The sequence below is a fragment of the Rattus norvegicus genome, chromosome 7 (assembly GCF_036323735.1).
Source record: "Rattus norvegicus strain BN/NHsdMcwi chromosome 7, GRCr8, whole genome shotgun sequence".
Taxonomy (NCBI): domain Eukaryota; kingdom Metazoa; phylum Chordata; class Mammalia; order Rodentia; family Muridae; genus Rattus; species Rattus norvegicus.
The window spans coordinates 91,398,786-91,412,365 of record NC_086025.1 but is presented as its reverse complement, the minus strand read 5'-3'; the positions used below and the strand labels follow the sequence as shown (position 1 = coordinate 91,412,365).

The 13,580-nt window shown below is 48.8% G+C and overlaps 1 non-coding gene across 1 annotated transcript; it reads left to right on the top strand.

Annotated features, from left to right (window-relative positions):
- The first annotated feature begins 9,883 nt into the window (after window positions 1-9,883).
- Trnam-cau2 (transfer RNA methionine (anticodon CAU) 2) lies at window positions 9,884-9,956 on the top strand. Its single transcript has one exon. It is a non-coding gene; the product is annotated as a tRNA-Met (tRNA).
- Window positions 9,957-13,580: the final 3,624 nt, after the last annotated feature.

The window sequence follows — 13,580 nt, the reverse complement described above, 5'->3', positions numbered from 1 at the left end:
CTACTTGGAAAAATGATTCTTACTGCCCCAACAATGCTTCATAGGGATCCTCACCTGCAGCCCAGGGATTGGTTTATCTCTGAAAGCCACCACCCTGCCCGCAAGTCAGAGGGCTCATCAGTCAACGCCTTGGCACAGTCAACCATGGGATATTTCCTCTGCTTCAGCCTCAGGCTGAGCCGGCTTTCCCACCTGGTTGCACAACGCGGAGGGCCTGGAAGCCCTCGGGCCTTTGTAACAGTGAGGATCCACCCCTCTAGCCCCACAGAACCAGCCCAAGGGATAGACAGGACCAAGGAGGACTGTGCTCTGGGCTTTGTGCTCCTTGGCTCAAACTCTGTTGGGTTCATATAAGGCCAACAAAAACTTCCCCAGGAACCCCTCCTTTTCTTGCACACTCCCTCCCCATCCCCTGAAAGAGTGTCTATATAGTATTTGCCATTGACCTATTTGTCCAGTCTGAAAAGAGTTTCCAGGTCAGGGGATCATGCCAACCTTTGGGGAGTGTGGCCGCTGGTCGAGCTACTGTTTGATGGCCTGGGAACCTACGGGATCCATCTCGGGGCTGAAGGAGGGGCACCCTCTATGAATGAACTCTGTGACCTCTGAGGGAGTAACCTATGCTTTCTCTCCAGACCAGATCCCAGCCTGCTGTGGGATAGAACATGTGGGAGCCTGACTGGCTTGAATTGGGCTCTGCAGGAAATAGGCTAAGATGAGAGGATAACAGGCATCTTGGAAGGGGACTCCAGAGAGCAAATGTTGAGTGGGTCAGGGGGAGTTGAACAGCATGGAGTGGCACTTGTCTTGGTCATGGACATGATAGGACACACAGGGGCTCAGTTCTCGGAGAACTGTGTGATAGGATAGAGTCACACCTCAGCTTTCCAACATTGGAGGTGCTTTACCTTCCAACCTTCCAGCAGCGATGGAGGGCCTCTCATGCCAGGGTTTACCCCAGCAGCGATGGACGGGATGGAGGGCCTCTCATGCCAGGGTTTACCCCAGCAGCTGGCCTGCCTAAGAGCCCACTAAGTGCATGAGGTGACAAAACAGCAGGTGGTTGTAGGAAGCTATAACTATGGGAGGGATGACACCAGGGGACAAAAGCCAGGAACTGGCAATCCCTGCTAAGGACCTGTGCCAGGAAACTTCAATTGTATGCTGTCAAGGAGCCAGAATATGGGAAGAGTTGATGCCTCTGGGCCATTGCTACTCTCCAAAGGAAGGCAGATTAAGGCTTTTAGGACCTTAGAAAAGTGACCCTGGAGACTTGGCCCAGCAGGACAAGTCACATTGCTTAAATCAGAGTGCACTTCAGAAAAGCAATTTAAAAAGGAATGTTTTTCCTCTTAGGACAGACAACCAAGGAACCAAATTCACAATCTCAGGCAAGCCTCCCCTTGTTCTATCCTCTCTCCTCCCTCAGTTCCTGTCCCCCAAGGACAAACCCACTAATCCCTCCTTGGCTCTCTGCCCTCTCCCTTCTTGCTCCTGAAAGTGGACCTGTTCCCCTCTCCCATAGCCTCCTCCCTCTTCCTGATTCCTGGGTCCCGCTTGGTTCATTCTCACCATTCTCTGATTTTTTTTTTGCATTGCCCAAGTCCACTCCCCTTCTAGTGAGACAGACCCTGGGCAGAGGGAGTACCCATGGGTTTCACTATCCATGCCAACGGGTATTTTGTGCCTCCCCAACTAGAGACCATCTAAAATGGTTCATGTGATCTCTTCCACACTCGGCAATCCTGGAACACTAAGGCAAACCAGCTCTCTAATACTGAGGGCTAGATGAATTGCTGAACCTCAGAACAAAGGAAACCGAGGACCAGGAAGACTGAATAGTTTGCCCAAGGTCGAACAACTAGAAAGTGGCAAAGCCCAGGCACTGGGATTCCAAAGCCCACACACTTTCTCTGTGGACCCCACTTTTCTGCTTCCATTTTTACTCTTCAAGCTCTGTAGACTCTCTCCTCAGCTCCAGAGAGTGAGTAGGGCAGAAAGAAAGTATGCGGCATTACTTTTACCTGGACATGATTCTGTGTTTGCTTGATAAATGATTGCATGCCTCCCTTGAGAGAGGGGTAGCTCTTTGTAACCTATAGGGACCATTTCCCTCCCCACTCCCCACTGTCTCCTCAGAAAGCAGCTCTTAATAAATGCTGAGAAGAATCATCGAGTGGAACTTACCTCTTTAGAGACCTGTCCCCAGTTGGCCTTCACAGATTCCAGATATTCTAGTCAAATCCTTTAGAAGAGTCAGAAGACGTGAATGTTGGTACCACTCATCACCCTACCCACTGTCCCTGTACCCCTGGCAGACATTACTAATTGATCACTGAGTTCTTTCTGAGTGAGCTGGGAAGTAATTCCCAAGTGTAGCTTACAGGGGACCAGAGAATTCAGCTGGAAACATCAAGAGAGATCCTAGAACATGAGGCAATCTACACGACAGACTATTGGGGCAATAAGACAGGAGCAGAGATGGTTTTCAGAGAAAGAAACTGAGAAACTGAGGCACAGGGAGATTAATTAAATTCCTCAAGCATTCAGAAGCAGAGGGTGGACTGGGTTTTTCTCTGAGGCTCTTGATCCTCTCTGCAACCTGATTCTCTAACTGCTAGATTGTGTGTGTGTGTGCCCATGTGTGTTTGAGACAGGGTCTCGATCTTTAGTCCAGGCTGGCTTGGAACTCACCATGTGATTCACGCTGGTTTAAACCCACAGTGACCCTCCTATGTCAGCACAATCTTAACCACACCTGGTTTTGTAATTACTAGTTCAAGTGAGAATCCTCTCTAGGAGCCTGATAAATTTGTAGTGGCAGTAGGGGCAAGCAAGGCATGTCTCAGTTTCTTAGCACCCCAAGTTTCTATCCAAGTTGGGGATTAGTGCAAAGTAGGCAGGAAGTCAATGTCTATTGGAACAGCACGTGGTTAAGAACCCCAGACTGAGAAGCTGGGTGGTGCGGATAGAAGACACTCTCATGGGGACCAGGGCTTGCTTGCGTACTGGGTGGGAAACATCTAGAGGCTGTGGCTGAGCCCTGGGGGAACAGCACCTCCCCTGCCACATCACATCAAGGCCTGTAGCAGTGAGAGAAGCATACAGTCTTGTTACCCAGTGACCCGAGACGTGACACTAAATTGAAAATTACTTGGCATATTAATTAGACAAGCACATCGTTCCCTGTCAACACCAATCTATTCTTTCAGCATAAAATCAGAACAGTGAAGGCAGGGCTGGGTGAGGTTCTCCAACGTGTATCTGCTGGGGGCCAGGCAGGAGGTGGGAAAAAGAAGTGTCTGAGGACTCTGCCAGGTGCCCCAAGCCCCATTCACCCACAAAACCTTCTTCAGCTGCTTTACAGTGAGGCCTCTCCCTCCAGGTTAGTCTCCATTGGTCCTATCTTGAGTATCTTACAAAACCCCAGAGGCCTTCCCAGCATGCCCCACTGCAAGGTCTTGGGACTCTTTGTTTCTCACCTTTGACTCTAGGCCCCTTGCTTGAGGTTCCTGACATGCGTAAAGACCACACGCTCTCCTAGTTTTCCTTAGCGAGCACCAAGGGGCTTTCTAAAAATTAAGGTATCATTCACATGCACTAAAGTTTATCCCCATGAATGTACAGCTGCCAGGTTGAGACCACAACCAAACAATGTTCTCATCACCACTAAAGCCTTCCAAAGTCACAGCTTCCTCTCCCTCAGCCCCGAGAAACCACCTACCACTTGTCTGTCTCTAAAACATTTTGCTTGTCCCTAGATGTCATATAATTAGAAGCACACAGGGTTAGATCTCCGAAAATGGCTTCTGGCTTCTTTTGTTTAGCATGATGCATTGTGATCACCTATCCTGTGCATTGGTAGCCATTGTCTAGTCCCGTAGTTTGTTTATCCACTTCCCAGAGAAAGGACTGTTGGGGTCTCACTTGATAGGTTCATGATAAAACCGCTATAAATAATTGTATGCAGAATTTCATATAAACCAAGTTTATATCAATTGGGTAAACATCTAGGACAATATTTCTAAGTTCCATGGTAGGTGTGTTTGGTTTTTTTTTCCCGGAGCTGAGGACTGAACCCAGGGCCTTGCCCCAACCCCATGGTAGGTGTCTTTCTGACTTTGTAAGAAACTGCTGCATTGTCTTGCAAAGTCTGAACCACTTTTTATGCCCATCAGCAATAAAGGAGACTGGTTGTTCCACACCGCTGATGTATAAGCTTGTGTGTGTGCGTGTGTATGCGCATGCACACATAGATATGCAAGTGTTTGTACACCTGCTGAGTGTGTGGAAGCCAGAGGTTAATGGCAGGATATTTTCCTTCATTTCTTCTCTATCTTTTCTTCGTCTCCTTGAGCTTGGAACTCTCTGATTTGGCTCTACTGGCCCTGGGATATACCTGTCACCACTCCCCCAGTGCAGGGACCAGAGATGCACACCAGCACACTTGCTATTTCACACGAGTTCTGGGGGCTCAACTCAGCTTCTCATGCTCACACAGAGAGCATTTTATCCGGGGAGTCATCTCCCCAGTTCTAGAGTATAAATTCTAAGAAGTGACATCATGTGTTGTTGGTGACCACACTTGTACAATTTTGCACACCCAACAACAAAACACAAACATGGAGTCCCTTGTTCTAAAGAGAAGGAAAGAAAATACCATTGGAATTACTGAGCTAGAGGCTTTGGTCTTTTTTCTGTGGTCTTTCTCTTGGCTTCTGGTGGGCTGTTTGGTTTGCTTTTTAAATTCTTCCTTTGATGTTCTCCTGTGCTCTGTGGTGTGTTTGTGTGTGTATGTGCTGGGCAGACATGAAGATCTAGATATATGGTAGGACTCTCTCACAGGCTCAGGGTCCTAAGCATTATCTCAGCCGCTTCCCAAAGAGCTGCTATAAATGTGGGGATACTGACTGACTTGTGTGCTTCTGGGGAAGCCGAACAAGAACACATTCCCCACCAGACCTTCTAATAAGAGGCGCTTTGTAATTAAACTTTCTCTCTGGCTGTTACGTTAATGGAAGCCGCTAAGCCAGATGAGGCAACTCTGTCAAGGGTAATTGTGCAATTCAGGCTCAACACTATGTTTGAAGGAAGGTCTGGGAGCTGATCTCACTGATATGAACTGAAACCCGGTGCTTGGGCAGCCCAGCCCTGGGAGCTGGCAAGTCAAAGTCACACACCCATTAGCTTTGTGAACTGGGGCCTCATGGCTCTGTGTGTGTGGTGACAGGAGACACTGCCCCTCACAACTGTTATTGTACAGGTTGGAACTGGAACAAAACTCCCACCCTGTTCTGGGTCTGAACTTGGAAGGAGCAGGCCCAGCTTTGGGCCTCAGGGCTGCTGCACCCACCACCACCTAGCAGTAGGAGCAGAGTGGGAGGGTCCTTTCAGGTGAATGTGTAACCCTTTCTTCTCTGGCTGTCCTGCCCACCTGGTACGCGGAGAAAACAGAGTGGCTGTGAATCTGCTCCTGGATAATTTAGTGGAAAGGTCCATTTGGATAAAAGAAATGTCCCATTGTGCAACCTTGTCACTGTTCTGACCCACGGAAACAGAGGCACAGACGGGAAGCAGCCCTGTCTTCAAAGGAAGATCTGTCTGTCTGTCTGTCTGTCTGTAGCAGGGAAATGTCTCAAATGTCTCTTGCAACTAATCTTCAAATCATCCCAGTTTCCACAGATGTGCAGCATGTCCTGCTGCCAGGAAAGAAGGCAGGTAAGAAACCATCAATACAGAGGAAAACTGTCTCACACAGACAAACAAACAAACAAACAAACAAACAAACAAACAAACGGAAGGAAGGAACCGTGAAACCAGGCAGTGAGACGAATCGACCAGCTGGTAAAGGGGAATTGCCACCAAGCCTGATGACCTGAGTTCACTCCCCTGGATTCTCAAGGTAAAAGAAGTATGACTTTACACACACACACACACACACACACACACACACACACACACACACACACACACGCACTGAATAAATATAAAGGACTTACCTTGGCCCACAGGGGCTCACAGAGACTGGGTCACCAATCAGGTATTATGCAGGTGATGGACCTAGAACCCCTACACATTTGTAGTAGATGTGTATTTTGCCCTTCATGTGGGTCCCCTAACGTGGAGCACAGGCTATCTCGGCCTGCCATTGGATGTCCTTCCCCCTACATGAACTGCCTGGTTGGGTCTCAGTGGGAGAGGATGTGCCTAGTCCTGCTGGGACAGGATGTCCCAAGGTGGTCCCAAGGGAGGCTCCCCCTTCTTTGAGGAGAAGGGGAGGGGCCAATAGGAGGAAAGGACTTGTAAGGGTGGAACTGGGACAAGAGGCAGAGGTGGTAGTGGTACTGTAATCAGGATGTAAAGTGAGTAAAAATAAATAAGTTGTTGGAGAAAATAAATATAAAGGAATGTAAGAAAGCAAAGGAAAAAAAAAAACCATGAAAACAAGTATGGGGCCTTGAAAATGAAGCAATCAAGCAAACATGGTCCTGAACCATGGTGAATGTTAAGGTCGGGGAGAGGGCAGCCTTCATCCGTGAGAACATAGCACAGAATAACTCCACCCAGCTCAAAGGCAGATGCCTCAGGAGTGACAAGTGGGGACAGGGGGATGTCTGTCTGTGGGGTGAGGGTAGACAAGCCTGAGAGGGTAAACTTGGTGTGGATTGGGGGACATGAGGCTTTGGCAGGATAATGTCAAAGTCACTGTAAGATTAGTAATGGCCACTCTAGTCACAAGGAGCTAATCCAGCTCCTTGGGGACATCTGGCCATCGGCAGGAGAGAGGCTGCTGCTTTGCCTGTGTGAGTAGTGACTCTCAGATGCTGCAAATGACAGGCTGCCTCCTGCCTGGCTGTCTGTTCCTCAAGCTGAACCCAAGCTGGGAGGAGGACTGTAACCTTCTGATGCCCTGGACACATGGCAGAGGAACTTCTGGCTGTTTCCCTCATGGCACATCTGAACAGTCTGCCCTCTCACCCCTCATCTCCATGCTCCCTCTATTTGGCTGGATGGCTTTCCCCTGCCCTCTGTCTTGCTAGAGACAGAAGAGATAAGACTCCCGGGAGCCTAACCAAGGCCAGCCAGGCAGGGGGCAAACCCCAGCCATAAGAGGTCAGCCGGGGAAACCTTTCCAGTTCCCAGAGGATGACAGCACAGAGTCTGCTCCTGAGGGGCCTCCTCCTCTCTCCCTGTTTCTTCTCAGTTTAAGCAGCGGTCACAGGGAAGGAGTCCTAGTGTGCAGAAGTTTGGAGCCAATTCCTCTGACCTTGCTCCAGCTGTGCAGTCACTACCGGGAACTGTACGACCAGGCAGAGGCCAGGCCAGAGGTGGCTCTTAAGCTAGGCACCATCCCTGTCACACAGATGAAGACCACGAGCTGAGGCTGAGGCAAAAGAACAGAGAGAATGAGGTGTTAAAGGTCCCAGTAATTGAGACCAGCTGACCTTCTGGTCTCAGCCTTTGCGTAAGTGGAAAATTGTCCTTGGGGGTCAGAGGACAGGAATGAACCTAATCTTCTTTTAATCTGCCCATAAGCTCTTCAGACTTCCACTATCCAACACATCAGTACACACACACGAGAATACCCATGTTTCTGCTGTGTTTGTTACTAACAAAACTTAGATCTTCTGGAATTAGAAGACCTTCCTATGACACCTAGAGCCGTCGTGGGTGGCATGAATAACGAAACATATTCTCTTCCGGACTTAGACGTTGAATGGCCATCTTGGATTAAAGTGTCTGCGGGGCTTGGTTCTCCCTGGGCTCTCTTATTGGCTGTGGATAGATGGTTATCTTCCTTCTGCACCCTCATAGGGTGCTCCCTCTGTGTGGTGCTCAGGTCCTCGTTTCTCATAGACACTCCAGGCAGTTATAAAGATGGAGAGCTACATGTGTTACCAGGTACAATGACTATTCTTGATGGTTAGGTTGACAACACCTGGAATTAACGAAAACCCAAGCAGCTGGTGTGGTGGTTTGAATAGGAATGACCCCCATAGACTCACATGTTTGAATGCTTGGTCCACAAGGAGTGGCACTATAAGGAGGTGTGGCCTTGTTGGAGTGGGTGTAGCCTTGTTGGAATAGGTGTGACTTTGTTAAAGGAACTGTGTCACTAGCTGGGAGCCTGGAGCAAACTGGCCTGCAGCCAGATCAACAGGTTGGAGAATGTCCCTTCCAGGCAGCTCAACTGGTCTGAGAGTGTCTTTCTCAGCATCGCTTCCTTCCTGCTTCTATATGCTGGACAGAGGGAGGGATGGGATGAATCTGGTCAGTTTCAGGAACTTCCTGGGGTCACTGAGTTGCTTGCTTCCTGAGCTTAAGGAGCTTCTCTGTAGGATGGAGTCATTACATATCAAGTGATCACTAAATACATGCAGACATGCAAAATTCTCAAATGAGAATCCAGATCTGTGTGTTGTGAGTAGAACACACAGTAATGGCCTGTACACTCATCCACACTGCCGGGGCACCAGTTGTGCTGATTGCTTCAGGCTATTTCAGACAGAGAATAAAAGAGCCACATGTTGGAGGTGGTGGCAAATAAGCTGCCTTATTGGCAGTCAGAAAGGAGATAGGTGGGGGAAAGAATTAGTAAGTTTCAGAGGATGTGACCTTTGACCTGACTGTTGAAGGAAGGAATCCCAGTAGCATGGAGAGGACAGTCAGGTGGAGGCAGTGGCCTGTGTATAGTTGATAGTGGGAAAGACCTGTTCCTGCAATTCCAGAAGGTACATTCTGGAACACTTTGTCAGCCTGTGGGTCTGAGACATGGCTGTCTTAGGTCCCTCCAAGCTTGTAGTCCTGTGGGATGTGGGGCTAGAATACCCTTGTATTCTGAACTCAAAGCCAGAGGCTCAATCTGGAGTCCCCCGTGGAATGAGTACACTTGCTCCAGGAACCAAGAATCTGGGCCTGGCATGTTGTTCACGTACCCAAAGGCTCCCTACTGCCTTTGACAGTAAGTGGGACCCTGTTTTAGTTACTGTTCTATTGCAGGGTTAAGACACCTTAACCAAGGAAACATATAAAGGAAAGCATTTAATTAGGGGCAGGGGTTGGTTTGCTTAGTTTCAGATTAGTCTATGACCACCCTGGGGGAACATGGTAGCAGGCAGCCTCTAGTAAGAGCAATAGCTGAGAGTTCACACTTTATCTGTAATATGGGGGGCGGAGATTATGAGACTGGGCCTGGTGTGGACCCCTCCAACAAGCCCACACCCCCCCAGTTTTCCTAGAGAGTACACCAATGGGAACCAAGGATTCAAATATACGAGCCTATGGGGCCATTCTCATTCAAACGGCCACAGATTCATATTTAAAAGATCCAGACTCCCTATTGAGCAGCGTGTTTGCTTCTCGAACAATGCAGCTCAACTGGAGAATCCCGGGTGCCTGTTAGCCTTCCCGAGCTGTGCCTCCTAGAGCTCCCAGGGACGTCCTGGGGAAGCTGAAGCAAGGTGGCAGAAAGGGTGCACGAGTACGCGCATGCTTCTAAATTATTACCCGAGGCTCCTTCGCTCAGTTACGCCGGGTTAAGAGTGACCGTGAGAACCCAGCATCCGGAAGGAGGCCAGGAACACAGTAGGTGCCCAATAAATATTTCATAACATCCTGAGCGTGTGAACTCTATACAAAAGCTCACAACAGTCTCTCTCTCCCATGCTCTCCCGCACCAGGACAACTTTAGCAGGCAACCCATTGTGTCTGTTGATGGACAGAGGGGCAGGCGAATAAAGACAGCGCGAGTGTAGATGGGCTGGTCCCAGAAAGGCAAGAAACTCCGAGATTTTGGAAACGCTAACGGAACTTAACCCTTTGAGCATGCGCACTGGGCTTTCCACCAGGGTCTTGAGACTCAGGCCGGAAGCTGCTCGCAGGTGCCTCGTTAGCGCAGTAGGTAGCGCGTCAGTCTCATAATCTGAAGGTCGTGAGTTCGATCCTCACACGGGGCACAATACTTTTGGCCGTTCCAGGTCTAATTTCTTGCTAGAAGCGGATTTATTTCTGTTGTGGAGCTCTCGCAACGCAGAGATTCTTGTTCTGTCTAGGCGTGGAATGGCTTGGCGTGTTCTAGGAGGACTTGGATCTTGTAAACTGGTAACCGCTGAGATCCCGGACTGCCCGGGGGGTTGGGAGGCTGTACCTTTCTGGCTTGTTCAGGGTCGGGTGTGCTGCGAGGGGCGAGCCGAGCCGGGCAGAAGGCGGTGGGTGCCCACCCAGGCACGCGATGTCTTTAGGGGTCTCAGCCACTTCTGCAGGCAGCAGCCGTGCGACCACAGGTCAAATAGCAAGTCACATAGGGATGTGTCGGATATCACCCATCCCCACCTTCCGAACTGCTAACCTCCCCGGGATAACTGAGGCAGGGAGGACTCTTAGAGAGTCGTTTTCTGCTGTGTGTTTACTTCGGTGGCAGATTCGGTTGCTTGGAAGGTAGACACAGGTGGCTCTCTCCACTCCCTGGGATTCAAACTTCCCTGAAAACTCCCTGGATCACCACAAGCCCCCACTTTGGGTGGTAGTCCCCAGTAATGTCAGTTCGTAGTCTAGTAATCCCTCTCACGCTTGGTTTTCCTTTTCCTTCGTACACATCATTGCATAGTTTCCTTGGAGGAAGCTTAGAGAATACTTAGCAAGCGGACACGTGGCTCTACCGCAAGGTCCTTCCTTAAGGAGATCGAACCCGCCTTCCCTTCAACCATGAGGTTTGGGGTCTGGACTATAGGAATTGCCAAAAATGGAAACTGAGCTTCTGGTCAACTGTGTGGCTCAAGTTGGACTCTGGGCCATTGGGTCTGGAGTCTTTCTTCTTACAGCATTTTTGTTTTGATTTTTGAGACAGGATTTCTCTGTGTACCTCTGGCTGTCCTGGAACTCTCTCTGTAGACCAGGCTGATCTCCAACTCAGAGAGATCCTCCTGTCTCCACCTCTGGAGCATTTGAATTAATGGCATGAGCCACCATTTTAGTAGTCTTTCCTTCTTAGAGACCAATCGACATCCAAAGAGCCCTCACTATGATTGCCTAACAAGACCTTGCTGTCCACCGCTCACCTGGGTCACTGGGTCCCTGCTTTCACAGACTGCAGTCACAGGTGTGGCATTTCTTACTGTCTGCCAGCAGAGCCAACATGGAGAGCTCAGCTTCGCGAACTATTTCGCCATTGATGTCCTACTGAAGTCAGTCTTTGGGGCTCAAAGCCAGGAGTTGGGAGGTGTGTGTGGGGTCATGCCATAAATCTGCCTTTCTGTTCCTAGCTTCCTAAGCTTTGAAGACCTTCATCCACTAAAATTCCTAAGATTTTTTTCCACTCATGACCCCTCCCTTTTTGGCCTGAGAAATTTTGCAGGAACCTGGGTTTATAAGTATATAAATATGCAAATAAAATTTATTTTTAAGTTGAAAAATATCTTGTGTTTGGGGAGTCTGAAAGTTCATGGGCTGCTATAGTACGAATGCTGTGAATGTCCACCATCCACAGTGGACTTGAGGCTTTTCAGGTCTTCTTAGGTAGTCTGAGGGGGGAGCTTTAATTTTAAAACCAGTCTTTAACACCCATTCTGGTTATACATATAATTTAACCATTTATTAAAGATAAAAGCAAATTGGCACACTGATAAGATGAAAGTGTTCATTTAATTTTACACAATGAATTAAATCTTGGCTGAGTATTTGATTCTGCAACATATCGAATGTTTTCACCCTTCTTCAGAGATGACAGGTAATGTGTTGGGTATGGTAGTGCATGCCCGTTCTCACAGCACTTGACAGGTGGGGGTAGGCAGGCAAGTTCACAGTTATTCTCGGTCTCACAGCAAGTTTGAGGCAAGCCTGGGCTACGAAACTATGTCTCAAGAGAGCAGGCTCATAACCCACCTCGCAAAGTTGATGATACTTTGATTTTATAATTAGCAATGTTAAGAACATTGCTTTGCATAAATGTGTACATTCTGGGCCACTGCAGAAATTGTTGGAAATTCTGACCTGATCTCCAGCCAACATTTGCTTAGTGATTTTATTTTGAAACCCAAACAGTAATTTTGACATTGCGAGCTAGATCCCAAACACTCTACCAAGGAGCCGCATCTGCAGCTCAAACAGCAATTTAAAAAACCAAACATTTTAACTGTGATACAATCTAAAAATGCCCTAATTTGATGCAAGCTGAGGGATGGCGGTCCAAACACAGCAGATGTTTGTTCCTGTAGTTAACCTGTTATTTTTTCTATACAAACCAAAAGCTCAGCAGGTACAGCAAAAACCTGGGGGTTCATAGCATACAACAATCTCAAATCGGAGCTGAGATGTTTTAAGCAGTGGATATTGGTGTTTCGTGGGGTGACGTAATGGGACGGCCACATCAGGGCGCCATGGGAAACACTTATGCACAGACAAACCAAGGCTGGTGGGCGATACTCAAAGTGCACCTGCTAGCCGCGTTCTGGAAGTGCCCAGTGCGCATGTGCGTTTAGAACAGAGGCTGAGGTGGGACTGTGTGGTACAATCTTGGTAAGCGCCGGAATCATTATGTATTTGATATTGAACTAAGTTTTGTTTGTTGTGTGTTCAGAGACCTCTTACTGTTGCCAAAGTTTCATGACTCCCCCATTCAGTGGCAGGACTCCACACAGGGTCATGACTTACAGTTTAAGGAGCTGGGGTCTATATCACACAGGGCAAATGCTGGGATCTCAGTTTTACCAAACAGAGGCCAATATTGGGTCTACTTGTCAGTTAACCAAGGAGCTATAGAGCCTCTTCCCGCTTGATCGCGCTGACACTGTGCCCCTCCGATCCCTGCTCTGCAGTGGGGCCCGAAGCCCCGAGGCCCTCTTCTTCTGTGAAGCTGTCATCCAGCTACGCATCTCTGCTTTCTTTTGTTTCTGTTTCAAGGCCCCACAGCAAAGTAACGTGCGTGCGGGTGCGTGTGCGTGTGTGCGTGTGTGTGTGTGTGTGTGTGCATCCGCACGATGTTCAGGGTGTCCTGGAGGAGAGTGCAGCTGCATTCTGAATGATGCTACTTCACGGCAGGTTCAACACGAGCTGGGCAGGTTCCAGATCTCAGCTAGCAGTTGCACTTGAGCCTAGCCCATCAGCCTTGGTTTGTCTGTGTATGTGGGCCTTTCCCATGGTCCCGATACGGTCACCCTGCCCTGAATCTTTGTGCATGCTTAGTTGTCAGCCTGGAACAGTGTGGGTCGCCATCACTGTGACACAGATTCCTGCTGCCTGGGGATGTAGACAAGCTCTGGCAGAAAGGCAACCCCCATAAGTCTATTCTTCTGGCGTGCTCTCCTTGGGCTTTCAGTACCCTCCAGTGTTCGCATCTATACTTGTTTCCCTGTGAGTTTGTCTTTTGTTATGCTTGCCCTGCGTAGTTGTGTGGTTTGGACCCAGACTGGTACAATGACATTTAGCATCAAATTCAGAATCTCTGATAAGTGCACCCATACTCATAATCATGCCACATGCAGTCCTTGTCCATGTCAACCTCTATGGTGGTCACTTTGGAAGGTCCCCTTCCAACATACACAAACCTTGTTCAGCACTGGAGGAAAGCCCTACGAATGAATGAA